General features: G+C 40.7%; 1 protein-coding gene and 1 long non-coding RNA gene across 3 annotated transcripts in view; both read right to left on the bottom strand.

Moving 5' to 3' along the window:
* The window catches only part of ATF7IP (activating transcription factor 7 interacting protein), a 106,909-nt gene extending 99,577 nt beyond the window's left edge, over nucleotides 1–7,332 (bottom strand). The window contains exon 1 of one of the 2 annotated variants that reach the window (XM_035335397.1): nucleotides 7,166–7,332. The gene's annotated coding sequence lies outside the window, so the exon portion shown is untranslated. Of the gene's footprint in view, nucleotides 1–6,813; nucleotides 7,053–7,165 lie in introns of those variants that run through there. The other variant, XM_035335415.1, reaches the window with a different exon arrangement.
* Nucleotides 7,333–11,085: 3,753 nt separating this feature from the next.
* Nucleotides 11,086–15,583, bottom strand: part of LOC118160847 — a 17,269-nt gene continuing 12,771 nt past the window's right edge. Inside the window, exon 3 of the long non-coding RNA XR_004747706.1 lies at nucleotides 11,086–11,328. This is a non-coding gene — a long non-coding RNA (uncharacterized LOC118160847). The remainder of the gene's footprint in view (nucleotides 11,329–15,583) is intronic.

Consider the following 15,583-nt stretch of genomic DNA (forward strand, 5'->3'; position numbering starts at 1 on the left):
GAATAGTATCTTTATGAAGTGAACAAAACAATTCCTCCACTTAATGAAGCATGCATCTGATTTAAATTTTCAGTGGACCATCTACTGAAACCCTCCCTTATGCCTGTATTTACACAGTCAAGTAGACTAACACAAGAAAAAAAATCACACAGAGAACTACAAGAACTTGGTAGATTAAAGTTACTTTACTGTATGGAGGGGTGAATCCATGACGACCATAAGACAAAGAACACTAGAGTCAGGAAAAGTCAGTCTGCACAACACCCAAGTTCTTCCTGAACGTCCAAACCACTGGATGGTAGGACAAATGAAGGAAACCGTTAACATAGTCAGCAAGTGTGTATGCCAACGTGCTAGTTTTCTAAAAACACTTTGAAATGCTCTTCAAAAAAAAAAAAAATATTGCGCAATGTTTATGTAAAAGTGCCTTGTGGAAACTGCAATAGAATCACAGAATCATCTAAGTTGTAAGAGACCTCTAAGATCACCTAGTCCAATCTCTGACCTAACACTCGCAAGTCCTCCACTAAACCATATCACTAAGCTCTACATCTGAACGTCTTTTCAAGACCTCCAGGGATGGCAACTCAACTACTTCCCTGGGCAGCCCATTCCAATGCCTAACAACCCGTTCAGTAAAGAAGTCCTTCCTAATATCCAACCTAAACCTCCCCGGCGCAACTTTAGCCCATTCCCCCTCGTCCTGTCACCAGGCACGTGGGAGAATAGACCAACCCCCACCTCGCTACAGCCTCCCTTAAGGTATCTATAGGGTGCAATAAGGTCGCCCCTGAGCCTCCTCTTCTCCAGGAGGAACAATCCCAGCTCCCTCAGCCGCTCCTCGTAAGCCTTGTTCTCCAGACCCCTCACCAGCTTCGTTGCCCTTCTCTGGGCTCGCTCGAGCACCTCAATGTCCTTCTCGTGGCAAGGGGCCCAAAACTAAACACAGTACTCGAGGTGTGGCCTCACCAGAGCTGAGTACAGGGGGACAATCCCTTCCCTAGCCCTGCTGGCCACGCTGTTTCGTAATAGGTTGGAGACAACTGTGGAAGGAACTTCCTGTCATGGCAGGTGACTTTTTTATTATTAAACATATTGCTTCTTTATGGTATTATGAAATCAAGGATAATGCAAAGGACGGCACAAAACGACAGAGCATTAGAAATATACTGGTTATTTTAACAGCTAGATGAAATACTATTTTTCATGTCATTCATATACCTCTACATTAAGTACGTGAGTTTACTTAAAATTATCTTCAGAAACTTTCTCTAGAAGAGAAAACCTTTTTCTGTTTTAAAAACATAATGTTAAAAACAATAGGTAAACTGTACTGGTACACCTAAGTATCTTAATAAATAAGTTATTAAGAATTATTCTGCAGACAGCCATCTAACTTACTTAAGACCTCCTGTGATTTTATGTTTATTTCTGGAAAAAATAAGGGCTGATACTCATCAGTACAGTTTTTAGTCATTTATAACATACACATCTCAAAATCAAACATCGTAAAGGGCAAAGCTAGTGGGTGTTTATTTATTTATTTTAAATGTTGTTTAAGTTGCTCATAAATCACAAAGGAACATCAAGGGCATTTATACGAACACACATGTATACACAGTATTCTGAATTGCTCCACAATGACATGATGAAAGCTTTCACACAACTGAGGATCAGGCATTTATTTAATACCACACTTACTGTTATGCCTTTAGCTACAACACCAAGGAATCATTACTAAAAAAAAAAGGGGGAAGGAATGAGGGGGGGAAGACCTGCTGTTACAAACACAGGCAATCTTTTAAAGTATATGTCGGTAATACTAAACAAGATAATGAGCACACAACAGAAAAAAAAACAAAACCACATTTCCTGCAAATTTGTAAACACTATCTTGTTACTTTTTATCAGAGTAACCCCGGGTTATTATCAGTGCCTTACCGCACCAGGCAAGCATCTGTACCATACAGCCTGAAGTTGGATGCTGATGCAACAGCCTCCATACTGCTTTAACAGACAGTACCTGTGTTCTGGCTGACCAGCTACTTATCCCAAAACAACATGTTCCTGTGAGGTTCTCCACGCCTTTTACATCACTGGGGATAGTGGTAATCTCTCATCAACCCAACTTCTTATTTTCACAAATTTGCTGGAATTAATTACCTTGGAGACCTACTACCGTCAGATTTATTGACAACAATCAAGTCTTTCAATAATTTTTGAGGACAGATCAATCGACAGACAGCGATCACACAAAGTTGGACTACCATACTAGAAGTGAGCAGGTTTCTGCTAAAGCCTGTGGGCTGTGACAATTAAAACATATTTCATCATGTACTTTTTGCAATTTTTGCTTAAGAAACACAAATATTTGTTAAATACATATTTTATTAGTGGCATAGCACAAATACCGTTTAATAGACTTTATGTACTTACAAAAAATTCATGCAAGCATTCATTTTTCACTAACAGCATTCTGGTTTTAGTGTCTGACATAACCTCAGATGAAAACATAAATAAAGCCACATAAAACTCAAGTGTAACTGCAATTCTACTGTCCATTTTGGGATTTTATAGTTTTACTGTATGTACGCAAATAGTCAAAACAGACCCTTAGTAGCAATCAGAAATAAAAACTACAATATTAACTACAGCCAGAATATTCCACAGAAGTAAAAATAAAACTAGACCCACATTTCTGAATCACTATTCAATTGTTTATACCCTGTAAAGTAAAAATAAAAAATATCATTGGTCTAGCTAATTCCTTATCATTCTAAGATAAATTATTAACACATTCTGTATATATAAGTACCAATACAGAAACTGGATCTCTAAAATTCATGACACTCAGTTTTATTATTTGATCTGTAGATTAAAAATGAGCTTGAATAATAAGATGCTTCCAGAAACCTAAAGCATCCTATACAAAGTCAAGGATTTCCTGATTCCCATTGCTGCTGAAAGGGAAGAAAGGAAAAAACATAACAAGAAAGGTAAGACACCTGAACATACTAGAACGACAACATAAAAATCCCTTTGTAAGAATGAGAATTAAGATTCCAGAGTATTAAAGAAAAATGGTATTTTGAAAAGATACTCAGAACTCAAAGGGTGACAAAAATACACCCTCCAAATAGTCCTGACTGAAAAACTCAAAGCTAAAATACTATAGTTACCTTCTTTGCAATCAGCCACCAGGCTTTAACATCCAAAGCAAGGAACGAGCTGCAGGAATTTTAAATATGAAGTATTGCACAATTCTCTTCTGAACTTTATGCAGAGATTAAGACACTCCATAACTGTCCAATTTAACAAGAACCACTTGTATACAGAGATTGCTTTAGAGAAGAACCTATCTCTCTGCTTCTTAATGAGTTGTCAAAAAAATAAGTAAATCAAAATTAAAAAAGAAAAACCACCACCACCCTATCCAAATACCACGTGGACAGTAAGGTAAATCACTGGAGCTTGATAAACATTGTTTCTTGAGGTATGATACAAACAAGAGAGCATTTTTTCACATGCTACACGATATAGTGCACCAAGTATAACTAAAATTCCTGACTTACAAACACACATTCTGAACACATCATTAGTGTTGGGCAGTTATCAGTTGCTGTGTATGTGTAGATAAGTCTCTCACAGCAATGTCACATACTGAGTAGGAGTAATAAAGTAGTCCAGGCACAGTTGTAACTGAGAAACATCAACAATCTTAGATTTCACTACATTTAAGAGAAACATATAAAAATATATTGCGGAAAATAAAAAAAATAAATAAATAAATTTCACAAATCTTAATGGTTGTAAAACTTGCAACTCATTTTCCTCAGCTAGTATCTCTTAGAAAAATTGTGATTCACATCTGTATCACTGAATTCATTGTGGAAATGACCTCACGATATAAACATATGCCTAGCACACAATATAGAAAAACACTAAGCGGAGAGCAAATAGGAGAAAATACATTGTTGTAAACCAACAGCAACATACTAATCAAATATCTTTTAGTCTTACTGCCTACATTTCATAACTAAGAGATTTTTGGCAGAAATAAAATTCCTGATAGTAAGCACAGATAAACCTCATTCATATTTTTGCTATTATAAAAATTCTAGATTTGGGCAAATTTATGGTTTATTGTTTTGGAAGGAAAATATAACATCAGGTTTAATCAACTATTTTTCAACTTGGAAGTATCTTCTATTTGTTACCAGAAAAATGTCTTATTCCAAAAATCATAATCAAGCACACTGAAAATTATGATTTAGTTACCAATTAAAATTACTTACTAAAACAGGATTTTAAAAATCATTTAATATTTTGAACTTTTTGTTTCACAGAGGTTCTGCAAAAATCAGTATTTAGAATTAAATTATTTTTATTCTTAGGTTGTTCAGGCCCTTGGCTAGCAAAATCACCTTCCATGGTGGGGGGAAAGGGGGGGTGGGGGGGATGTATTTGTCTGTAGGAGGCTATGTTTCCTGTCCTTGCATCCCAAATTCTGGAAGCATCACCAATGGACCCTTTACAGGAAAAATAACATACTATAATTGATGCTGAGCTTCTACATATGTGAAATGGGCATAACAATGTAAGCTAAAGCAGAAGGTTTCAACAAAATATATCATGTATGAATGTCTATCGGGATTAGCATCTTACTGAAAACAGACTTCTTAACGGATGGGAAATGAAATATAAGAGGTACCGCAATAACAGCATAAAAATGCCTGTTTTAATTGATCTATGTAAGTAGTGCATCCTACTATGAAACAGTTGTTAAGCACAACCAGTTTCAAGCCTATACAACATCCAAGATAGTCCTGTCAAATGAATTCATACAGCAAAACACAGAACTGTGCTATGTTACCAGAAGCATCAGTTCAGCACTACTACGCTTGGTGGCAAGGTTGCAACTAAAGAAAAGACTTACTCTAAGCAAGGTAATAAGTCTGCTAAACTAAAAACATAATTAAGAAAACAAAGATCTCTTGATGTTCTTTGAAAAAGAACATACATTGAACAGTTACTTATAAACAGTAACATTTTTTTTCTGTATTTTAATTATTTGTTGTTTAACTAGAAATTTACTGCTATCCAAAAAAGCAATACCATTCTTTTCTGGATTATATGTACATAAGAATTTAATTTGATGCTTCTGAAGCACATAAAATAGTAATATAACTGCCAATCTGGAGGAATAAATAGTGGGTTTAATTGCCATGATTCATGAATTGCACAAGTCCACATGAAAGCATTAGTGATTTCATTTTATGATGGTCCTGACAATCACAATTAGCCCCATTTTGCTGATTTGAAAACTGAGAAATTGCCTATCTATGATCACATATCAAACAGCAGTTCTCTGTTTATTTTTCCTCCTCCAAAGAATTCTTAATGTTCAAGGCAATATCCTCTTTCATATCTTCCCCTGGGACTGCACAAAACAATACCCAATCATAAAGTCTTACATATTTCTTACATTCTTGTAAGTTTATATTTAACTTTTAAATTTCAGATTTAAATGGACATTAAGTACATTCTGTGTATTTTATATATATATATAACTAATAATTTTAACTAGAATAAAGTGGTATAAACACTAATATCCCCAAATATATTCAACCTTTCAAGAAAAAATATTGTAGAAGCACACTGTTTGGCCATGATCTTGCAAATGCAAATCCCTATAAGTTTATTCATAATAATACTGCATTTATTTGTACAATCAGGGATATTGACCGAGTATAATATTTACTAACATACAGTTATTTCTGCCATTTGGATGTATTATTTAACGTGTGTCCAAATGTGCAAGTGTTGTTTTTCTATGATTGCTTAAAACTGCTGTTTTAAGCTCAAAAATGTTTACCTAAAACATTTGAGCGGTGCAACGCGCATCTCACCTCTTCATTTTAAGAGAGTATTTTTCCCCATCAGCAATTCCATCCAATTGTTCCATCCAACAAGCCAATCTGTGATACTGTAACGTCGACATGACCCTTACGTTGTAGTCATTTCACCATTACTACTATGCAACAAAATATTCCAGGGGAGGCATTTCCATTGGATATTTGTCAAGGATTAAGCAATCAGGAATGCTATAACTCGAACAGGCCCCAATGCCACATCAGAATTAAGTAGTGAATAACTGTTGACATAGGTTTAATATTCGAAACGCTTAAGTTCAAGGAAAGTTAGAAGTCCAAGTGTGTGTTCTTTCCATCAGTATACGACTTACGCTCCCACTATTTTGTTTGACACAGGCCTGCATGGCGGCCTGAAGTAGTAACGCTGGCCAAGTTCACTGAGGATATGACATAGATAACTAACGCACAACTGGGCCTGTTTTTTAAATTTCCTCACTGAAACACGCGTATTTCCAGAAAACGAGCAAGCTCATTTCCTCCAGGAACTTCAAACTGAAACCTCACCCGTGCACGCGGCGCACAGTAACACCAGCTGCGTTCTCCTCCTTGCTGCTTCCACAGCCCGCCCACCGCGGCGCTCAGCATTGACGCCAACGATGTCTTTCGAGGCCCTTCGGTAGCTGCAGGCGGCCACTCCCCATTCCCGCAGGGAGCCGGGAGGTGCTTTCGAGGCGCAGGGCGTGCTGCCGTCCCACCCCAACACCTGCCTGGTGCGGGCGGACCACAACACCTCAACCTCACCTCACCTCGCCGTGCTTCGCCAAGGCGCGCGCCAGACAGCGCTCGGGCTCCTGCCGGGTGTCGCCCAGCCCTCTGCACCTCACGGCCGGGCGCAGCGCCCCAGGCTCGCCCTGCCCCACGCCAGACCTACCTGCGAGACCCGCGAGCCGCAGCGGCCGCCGCGGGAGCCCCCGACGCGCCGGGGAGGGCGGCAGGCGCGCTCCCGCGCCACGCTCCCCACCTGCTGCCACCTCGGGGCGAAAACAGCAACGCGCATGCGCGCCGCCGCCTGCACTGGAGCCGCGTCACGTGCTCCCATGCAGTATGCGCGTAGCTGCGCCGCGCTGGCGAGCGGCTGCGCCGCGCGGCGCCTGTGCAGACCTGCAGCCCCGGAGCATGCGCAGAAGTGCCGCCGCCGCCACCACAGCGCGGGGCAGCGTTCCGCGCTAAGTGCTGCCGCTGCCCGGCCGCCGCGAGAGCGCGCCCCGCTGCCCGCCGGGGCCGCGCAGTACCTGTGCCGCTGCGTTCCGCGGCAGCCCCCCTGCCTCAGCGCCCGGCCGCCAACGCCGCTCCCGCCTCCTCCGCTGCTGCCGCCGTAGATTCAAAATCGGAACCCGCTCCGGGCACCGACACCGCCTCCCCCCGTCGCACGCGCCGGGCCGTTATGCAAATGAGGCCCGTGTCCCCTCCCCTCTCCCTGCAGGCCCCGCCCCCTCCGCGGGCACGGGGGCCGGCCGCGAGGGCTGCCTCGGAGCCGGCCAATCGCCGGGCTGGCCATCTTGGCGGTATGCAAATGAGCCCCGGCGGTATTTAAATGAGCGCGTGGCTCCGCCCCTTGGCGGGCGGTTATCGGCGGTAACGCGCAGGGGCCCGGGGCCGCCCTGCAGCCGCCGCTGCCAGGGGGCGCTGTCGCGGGGTCCGGCGGCAGGGCCCAAGGGCAGCCCACCCGCAGCCCACCCGCGCACCCCAGGCTTGGCCCTCTCTCCCTTGACTTCCCCCCACAGCGGATGTGGACTGTATGTGGCTCTGGAGGCTCACCAGCACCTCCTGAAGCCAGCCCGAGGTCTGTTGGGCTACCCTGAGAGTAACTGGCGTTAGCCACTTCGTGCGGCGCTGGCAGCGGCACCGTACTGGAGCATTCTTACGGGGGCAGTGGTCCAGCTCCTGTGTGCTGTTGTGGGGTAACTTCAAGTTTTGTCTACTACAGACAGTGCCTGGCCAAAACACAGAGGGTTGGTTGGTTAGGTTTTAATAGCTAGCTTTGAGTATCGAGAGTGTCAATCAACCAAGCTGCTGTCCTGCTGAGGCACATGGTTTACCCCAGGTGACCTGCAGGCCAAAGCCATAAGTGGCCATTTTCCACCTGCCCTCCATTTCTACCTAAGGAGAGGGCGGCAAAGCTCAGCATGTGCTTTAGTTTTAGCCATGACTTAGCACTCTTGGTACTCAGCCAAAGGCAGTAGTGACTTGTCAAGAGCTAGTCTGTACCCCTAGGCCAGTTCTAGTGGAGAGAACGGTGGCTATATCCTTAGGTAGGTACAAGGGTGTAGAAAAACTTGTAGTATTTTCAGAATAAGTGTTTATGTACCGCCTCTGTGGTAGTGTGGAGGCTCAAGTACCAGTCACCTACCAACCCTGTAATGGAGAGTCCCTTTCCCTCTATGTTAATGCCAGTAGAGTTCCCATTCTTCGTACTGAAGGCATAAACCAGTGGAAAATGGCATCTTGATTTATCTGTTTCAAGAAAATGCTAAACGTGAAGTACGATTTTGTCAGTCATATACGAAACAGGCTGACCAACACAGTTCTGTGTTCCTCTACATTGTGAAACTACCTATGGCACAGCCATTATACACATTCGTCAGCTGTGCTTGACAGATTAAGTGATAGTATTTTAAGATGCTGTCATTCCTGGTGGTTTGCCTAACCTCCCTGCTAAGTGCTTCCACTGACAGTGCCAAGATGGCAGAAAGAAATGTATCCGTGTGCCCATAAATTTGTGTAAACACATCTGCAGCAGTGCTTTATGCAGGTATACTAGCCCTGGAACTTGAACCACAGAATGTACATCTTAGTCTGCCACCTCTGGTACAAGCACAGCAATTTCTAACAGAAAGTGTTAGAAACAGTAATTTCTTAAAGTCTTGCAGCTCGTCTTTGAAAAATGATGAATCTTCTGTGCATTTACATGCAGTCAGAGGCAAGGCACTTCAGAAAGAAAAGGCTAGAACTATCCAGAAGTGGGCAGTTACTAACCCTGCCTATTGTTCAACTTGAAATGTTGCTGGTGAGCACTTTAGCAGGTCCATGCATATGCATCCTTTGAGAGTCAATCAGGAGTGAAAGCTTTGTGGTTAAAAGATGCATGTCTTCAGAAGACCAGGTATTAATATAATAATCTCTTTGGATAACCGCTGGTGGCATTCCTGGTTTAGTATGGAAACCCTTAGAGCAACATAGTGTTTTATTGACAACAGTGCATTTCCTGTTCCTAAAGGGAGAATGAGGAAGGAGGCTTTGTCACCCCAAAGAATGTGGTTTCCTGCTATTAGCTTGATTTCTATATTTTTTATCACAGATAAATAGAAAATTTGGAAATGCACTGTGAAATGAATGATTACAAAAATCTTTCTTGGATCTCAGAAGATGGTACTGAAAATCCAAGTGCCTCAAAATATCCTATTTGTCAGGCCTAATATCTGTCTCCATGTGGTGACAGGGGACAGTTTAATCAGCAACTGACAGGACTGTTTGATTACTAATAGAAGAGATGGAGTGGTGTTGATTGTGATTATCCCCAGCGTCTAGATTGCTGATGACTGCTGAGAGATTAGAAGTCTTATGCTACTGTTCTTTCAAATTCTGAAGAATCCAGGTGTCCAGAGTTTATACTTTGTTCATGAGAACAGAAACCGAGAAATCTCTCTCGGAGAGCCAGTTCTGTAATGAAACATAGAAACATAAAAATTGACATTGAAATCTCACACTTAAACACATGTGAAAGTGTGCCAGACCTGGTAGATTGATGGCTATTTCTTAGGAATTGGTCATAAATATGTCAAATCCTGTTTAGAAAGGAGTTTTTAAAAAATCATCAATTAATTAAGTAGTGACTTGAAAGGTGATAGGAAACAAATTCATTCAATGTTTTACATATAATTACCTAAAAAATTATATTGTTGCATGTATTCTTTTTTTGCAAAGAGAGAATGTGATCTTTTTCTTCAACAAAGCTTTGCAACAATGACAAAAGAAATAGTAAAATACAGAAAGACAAACTATAAAACACAAACAAAATTAGTTAATTTTCAGAATTACTTACTGTTGATCATCAATGACAACAGTTTTACAGAGCGTCACCATCATAATTTTTAAAGGGAAATATTTGTTTTCATTCTGTTAGTTAGCACAAATTATGACTTTTTTTAAAAAAAATGGTTTTACAAATTTTTATTTTTTTTCCCCAGCTTCTTTCTCAGACAACGTTCCTGTTCAGCCTTGAAAAAAAAAAAAAAAAAAAGAAAGCCTCTTCCCCCCCCCCAATCTATGTATTATTACATACTCCATACTTCACAGTTTGATTAGTTAAGACTAAAGTTGTATTAATATAGCTGCTACAGTAAGGAAGTACCCTTGCTATGCCCTGATATTTTAGATACCAGTATAAGCAGTGGGTTAACATCCTTAAATTTGACAAGATAGATATATCTTGTATATTTGACAAGATTATACAAATATAGAAATTATCAGCTCAGCAGTTTGAGGAGTGGAAAGTCCAGATTTCCGTCAGCCGCTCCTGCTGAAGGCAGTCTGGTCATAAATTCAGAAGAGCAATGGTGTCAGTTTATATTGTTTAGCCTGTTCACAAGAAGAAAGTTTATATAAAAAGTTGTTGAGAAAATATGCCTTCAGCAATTTTATTTGCTATTTATTTATTTATTTATTTATTGCTGCGAAAGTGACATGCAAAGCAAATGCTACACTGGAATTAAATGTAAAAGATACTAATCACAAAACAGCACAAAAAGGAGGTTTTAATGTAGGACCATGTAGAAAGATGAGACAACTTGAATGTTGCCCAAATATGAGCTTTTTCCATATGATTTAGTAATTGCTAATTGAGACATTGCCTAGTCACAAATGGGGATGGTAAAAAGAAGAATGGAAAGCCATGCACAGAAAGAGTTATAGCTATGAAAATGAACTTTTTGAATATAGAAAACTGATTACTTTTAAAGAAATCAAAATATGACTGTAAGAAATGGTTAACAATACAGAGAAATTAAAAGTAATTTTCCATGTATGTTTTACTTTTAAATAATTGCTCAAAAATGTGTAATTGCAAGAGGCTACCTTGCTAAATGGATGGCTTCTGAGCCAGGATTTATGTTAATTTTTATTGGTAATTGATTAGATTAATAAGTATTTCTTGAATAGTGATTTAATAGGATAGAATGAATATGACTTCTCTGATTATAAACAGGTCCTATGCAAGGCAAAAGAAACACCATAATACCAGAAAGTAATTTCACTAACAAAAATATCTCTGGCAAGAAAAAAAAAATACATCCCTATCTGAGAAAAGAATCTGTAATTTAATGACTCTTCTGGGACTTCAAGAAATCTGCTAAGAAGGCTTAAAATTTCACTCAAGAAGAAATCATATGATACCCTTCTGATGAAGAAAACCAGAAGAATTTCAAAATTCTTTTTAATGTGTGCGATTTTTTTTTTTAATACAGAAATCTAAAGCACAGCCAACAAGAATAAATGAGAATGTTTTAAGACATTTCCTAAACATTTTTACACATCAACATGACAACAAACATTGAGCATAAATGTGGGAAATGTAACTAAAATACTTGAGGATTTTTTCTTATACTTAAGTGAAACTACTACAGGCATTTTTACTTAGGATACTTTTCACTGTTGGTTAAGTACGTTCCAGTAGCTTGACTTCTGTAGAATAGAGTATCATTGTCTATTTCCTTTACTATTAACAAGATACAGAATTTGGGGAAAAATCCTAAATCCACTCTATTCCTCTCAGATTTAATCATAATGAAAAATAAATAAAATTCACTAATCACAGAATCACAGAACTGTAGGGGTTGGAAGGGACCTCGAAAGATCATTGGGTCCAACCCCCCTGCCAAAGCAGGATCCTCAGAGCAGGCTGCCCAGGTAGGCATCCAGACGGGCCTTGAATATCTCCAGAGAAGGAGACTCCACAACCTCTCTAGGCAGCCTGTTCCAGTGCTCCATCACCCTCACCATGAAGAAGTTCTTTCGCATGTCAGTGCGGAACTTCCTGTGTTCTATTTTGTGGCCGTTGCCCCTTGTCCTATCCCCACAAACCACTGAGAAGAGGTTAGCTACATCCTTCTGTCTCCCACCCCTCAGATATTTGTACACGTTGATAAGATTCCCCCTCAGTCTCCTCTTCTCCAGGCTGAACAGACCCAGGTCTCTCAGCCTGTCCTCATAGGGAAGATGCTCCAGGCCCCATATCATCTTTGTGGCCCTCCGCTGCACTCTTTCCAGGAGGTCCCTGTCTTTTTTGTACCGGGGAGCCCAGAACTGGACACAGTACTCCAGGTGAGGCCTGACCAGGGCAGAGTAGAGGGGGAGGATCACCTTCCTTGACCTGCTGGCCACGCTCCTTTTAATGCACGCCAGGATCCCATTAGCCCCCTTGGCCACCAGGGCACACTGCTGGTTCGTGATCAACCTGTCAGCCACCAGGACCCCCAGGTCCTTCTCAGAGCTCCTCTCCAGCAGGTCGTCCCCCAGCCTGTACTGATACGTCCGGTTGTTCCTTCCCAGGTGCAGGACTCTACACTTGCTCTTATTAAACCTCATTTGGTTTCTTCCCGCCCATCTCTCCAGCCGGTCCAGGTCTCGCTGAATGACAGCACAGCCTTCTGGTGTGTCAGCCACTCCTCCCGGCTTTGTGTCATCGGCGTACTTGCTGAGGGCAGACACTATTCCCTCATCAAGGTCATCAATGAAGATGTTGAACAAGACCGGACCCAGCACCGACCCCCTGGGGAACACCACTAGTCACAGGCCTCCAGCCAGACTCTGCTCCACCGATCACCACCCTCTGAGCTCAGCCAGTCAGCCAGTTCTCAACCCACCTCGCTGTCTACTCATCTATCCCACACTTTCTCAACTTTGCTAGTAAGATGTCATGGGAGACAGTATCGAAAGCCTTGCTAAAGTCAAGGTAGATGACATCCACCGCTCTCCCCACATCTACCCAGCTGGCGATGCCATCATAGAAGGCAACGAGGTTGGTCGAGCATGACTTCCCCTTGGTGAATCCATGCTGACTACTCCTTATAACATTCTTCTCTTCCAATTGCTTGGAGATGACATCCAGAACAAGCTGCTCCAACACCTTTCCAGGGACAGAGGTGAGACTGACTGGCCTGTAGTTTCCCGGATCCTCCTTCCTGCCTTTCTTGAAGACCATAGTGACATTGGCTATCCTCCAGTCTTCAGGCACCTCACCGTTCTCCAGGACCTTTCAAAGATGATAGAGAGCGGTTCGGCAAACACATCTGCCAGCTCCCTTAGCACACGCAGATGCATCCCATCGGGACCCATGGATTTGTGTGCGTATCATCAAGTAAATGTTGCTCAGCTGTTTTCTGATAAACTTACACTGAGTAACTTTGCTGTATTAGCTAATTCATCTATCTACTAAGCATATATGTCTAAGTTAAACACCCACCAGTCTTTTTTCAGCTTTGAATTGTCTTCTACCTTTGCTACCTTCTACCTCCACAAAAGCAAACTGCAACTACCTTAATTTCTGTTTTTAAGAAAAAAATATATCTTGTACCATATAGTTTGATACAGTTGAGTCACAAGTGCAGAGTTCAGTGACAAAGACATATTTCTATAGCTTGTAAAACGAGTTTCTACTACACTAAAATATTGGTATTTTGAGATACAAACAAGTATCATCTACACTGCGCATTGTTGTCCTTAATGTCTAGCTAAAGAGTCTATCAGATTTCAAAAGAAGTAATCTTAACAATATTGACCTGATGGATAATTGGGGTGTATTATATGAAGATCCTATTCAAAAATTTAGTCAGTTCCACACACTGATCAGGGTTCTGTTTGTTGGGGAAAAAAAAAAAAAAAAATGTCATCCATTGTCCCACTTACTCTTTGATACGAGAAATTTGTGAAACCAAGTTGTGAAAACAGCACCTAACACACTAGAGAACCTTAACATTGTAAAAGCTCTTTGCGGTCTATTTTTCTTGCAGCTTATTTTGCATCTGGAACACAAGTCCTATGAGGAGTGGCTGAGGGAACTGGGGTTGTTTAGTCTGGAGAAGAGGAGCCTCAGGGGAGACCTTATTGCTCTCTACAACTACCTGAAAGGAAGGCATGAGGAGCTGGGGGTCGGCCTCTTTCTTGCAGATAACTAATGATAGGACTAGAGGGAATGGCCTCAAGTTGTGCCAGGGGAGGTTCAGGTTGGAAATTAGGAGGCATTTCTTCTCAGAAAGAGGCATTAGAACAGGTTGCCCAGGGAGGTGAGGGAGTCACTGTCCCTGGAGGTGTTTAAGGAAAGGTTGGACCTGGTGCTTAGGGACATGGTCTAGTGGGTGACATTGGTGGTAGGGGGATGGTTGGATCAGATGATCTTGGAGGTCCTTAGCAACCTTAATGATTCTATGATTCTAAGTATTCACATGATGGCAGTGGACAGTCTTCTTTTCATCAAGTGTATTAAAAATGTACCTTCCTGAACACAGTTGTCTATTCATTAGTTTAGAGATAATGGCTCTGGGAGAAGCTAGGTTTGGAAGAGCCCTCCTTGTCCCTAAAAGTGTAATGTAATACTGTGTTAGCATTGTTATTACAGCAGGGGTTGAGAAATTAGTGCTCAGTTCTAGCTCCCACGATATGTTTTAGATGAAATGTGCTTGACCTCTAAATTACATAGGTAAAGTTTTATGTCTCATTAATTTATCCAATATATTTTATGTTTTTATTATTATTATTATTATTATTTTTTATGAAATGAAGAAATGTGAAGAATATGTCTGATGTTCCCTTCTGTAAGTGCTCTGAGGAATATGTTTTGACCTGTTGGAAGAAATGTATTTGAACATCACTGTGGAATGTAATACATACAGGATGTCTTCAGTAAATGAGTTATACAGATGATCTAAAATGCATGGACTCATTTTTTGTGGTCACATTATTGACTGGGTTTAAATGAATGAAAAATATTTGACCTTTTCTAATGTTTATAAATGGAAATACTTTTTTTTTTTTTAGAGAAAAATTTCTATCCCAGTTAAGAAGGCTTATCCTCAGGGTGAATATCTTATGTCAGTTTCTCAAGTCTAACCTTGGCCTTTTTTTTTTTTTTTTTTTTTTTTCCATTGTAAGACCTGCTTTAGATTTTTCCAGCAAGTAGAAGACTTACAGTTTAGTGAACCTGAGTGGTAATATATACATTTCTCAATAAATGATGTGTAACTTCAGGAAATTGCCAGTGAAGAAAAAGATGCAGAGTGGTTTAGTAACAACTCACAAAGGTAGAATACTTGGGCTTATCCACAATGAACTTTTTCAATAAGAGGTTAATTACATAATAACTGGAACTTAGGAATATCTCATGGTCCTTGGTTGTGTTTTGAAAGGTCTTTCTTTTCTTTCTTTCTTTCTTTTTCTTTCTTTCTTTCTTTCTTTCTTTCTTTCTTTCTTTCTTTCTTTCTTTCTTTCTTTCTTTCTTTCTTTCTTTCTTTCTTTCTTTCTTTTTCTTTCTTTCTTTCTTTCTTTCTTTCTTTCTTTCTTTCTTTCTTTCTTTCTTTCTTTCTTTCTCTCTTTCTTTCTTTCTCTCTTTCTTTTCTTTCTTTTTCTTTCTTTCTTTCTTTCTTTCTTTCTTTCTTTCT

Source organism: Oxyura jamaicensis, chromosome 1 (assembly GCF_011077185.1).
Source record: "Oxyura jamaicensis isolate SHBP4307 breed ruddy duck chromosome 1, BPBGC_Ojam_1.0, whole genome shotgun sequence".
Taxonomy (NCBI): Eukaryota; Metazoa; Chordata; class Aves; order Anseriformes; family Anatidae; genus Oxyura; species Oxyura jamaicensis.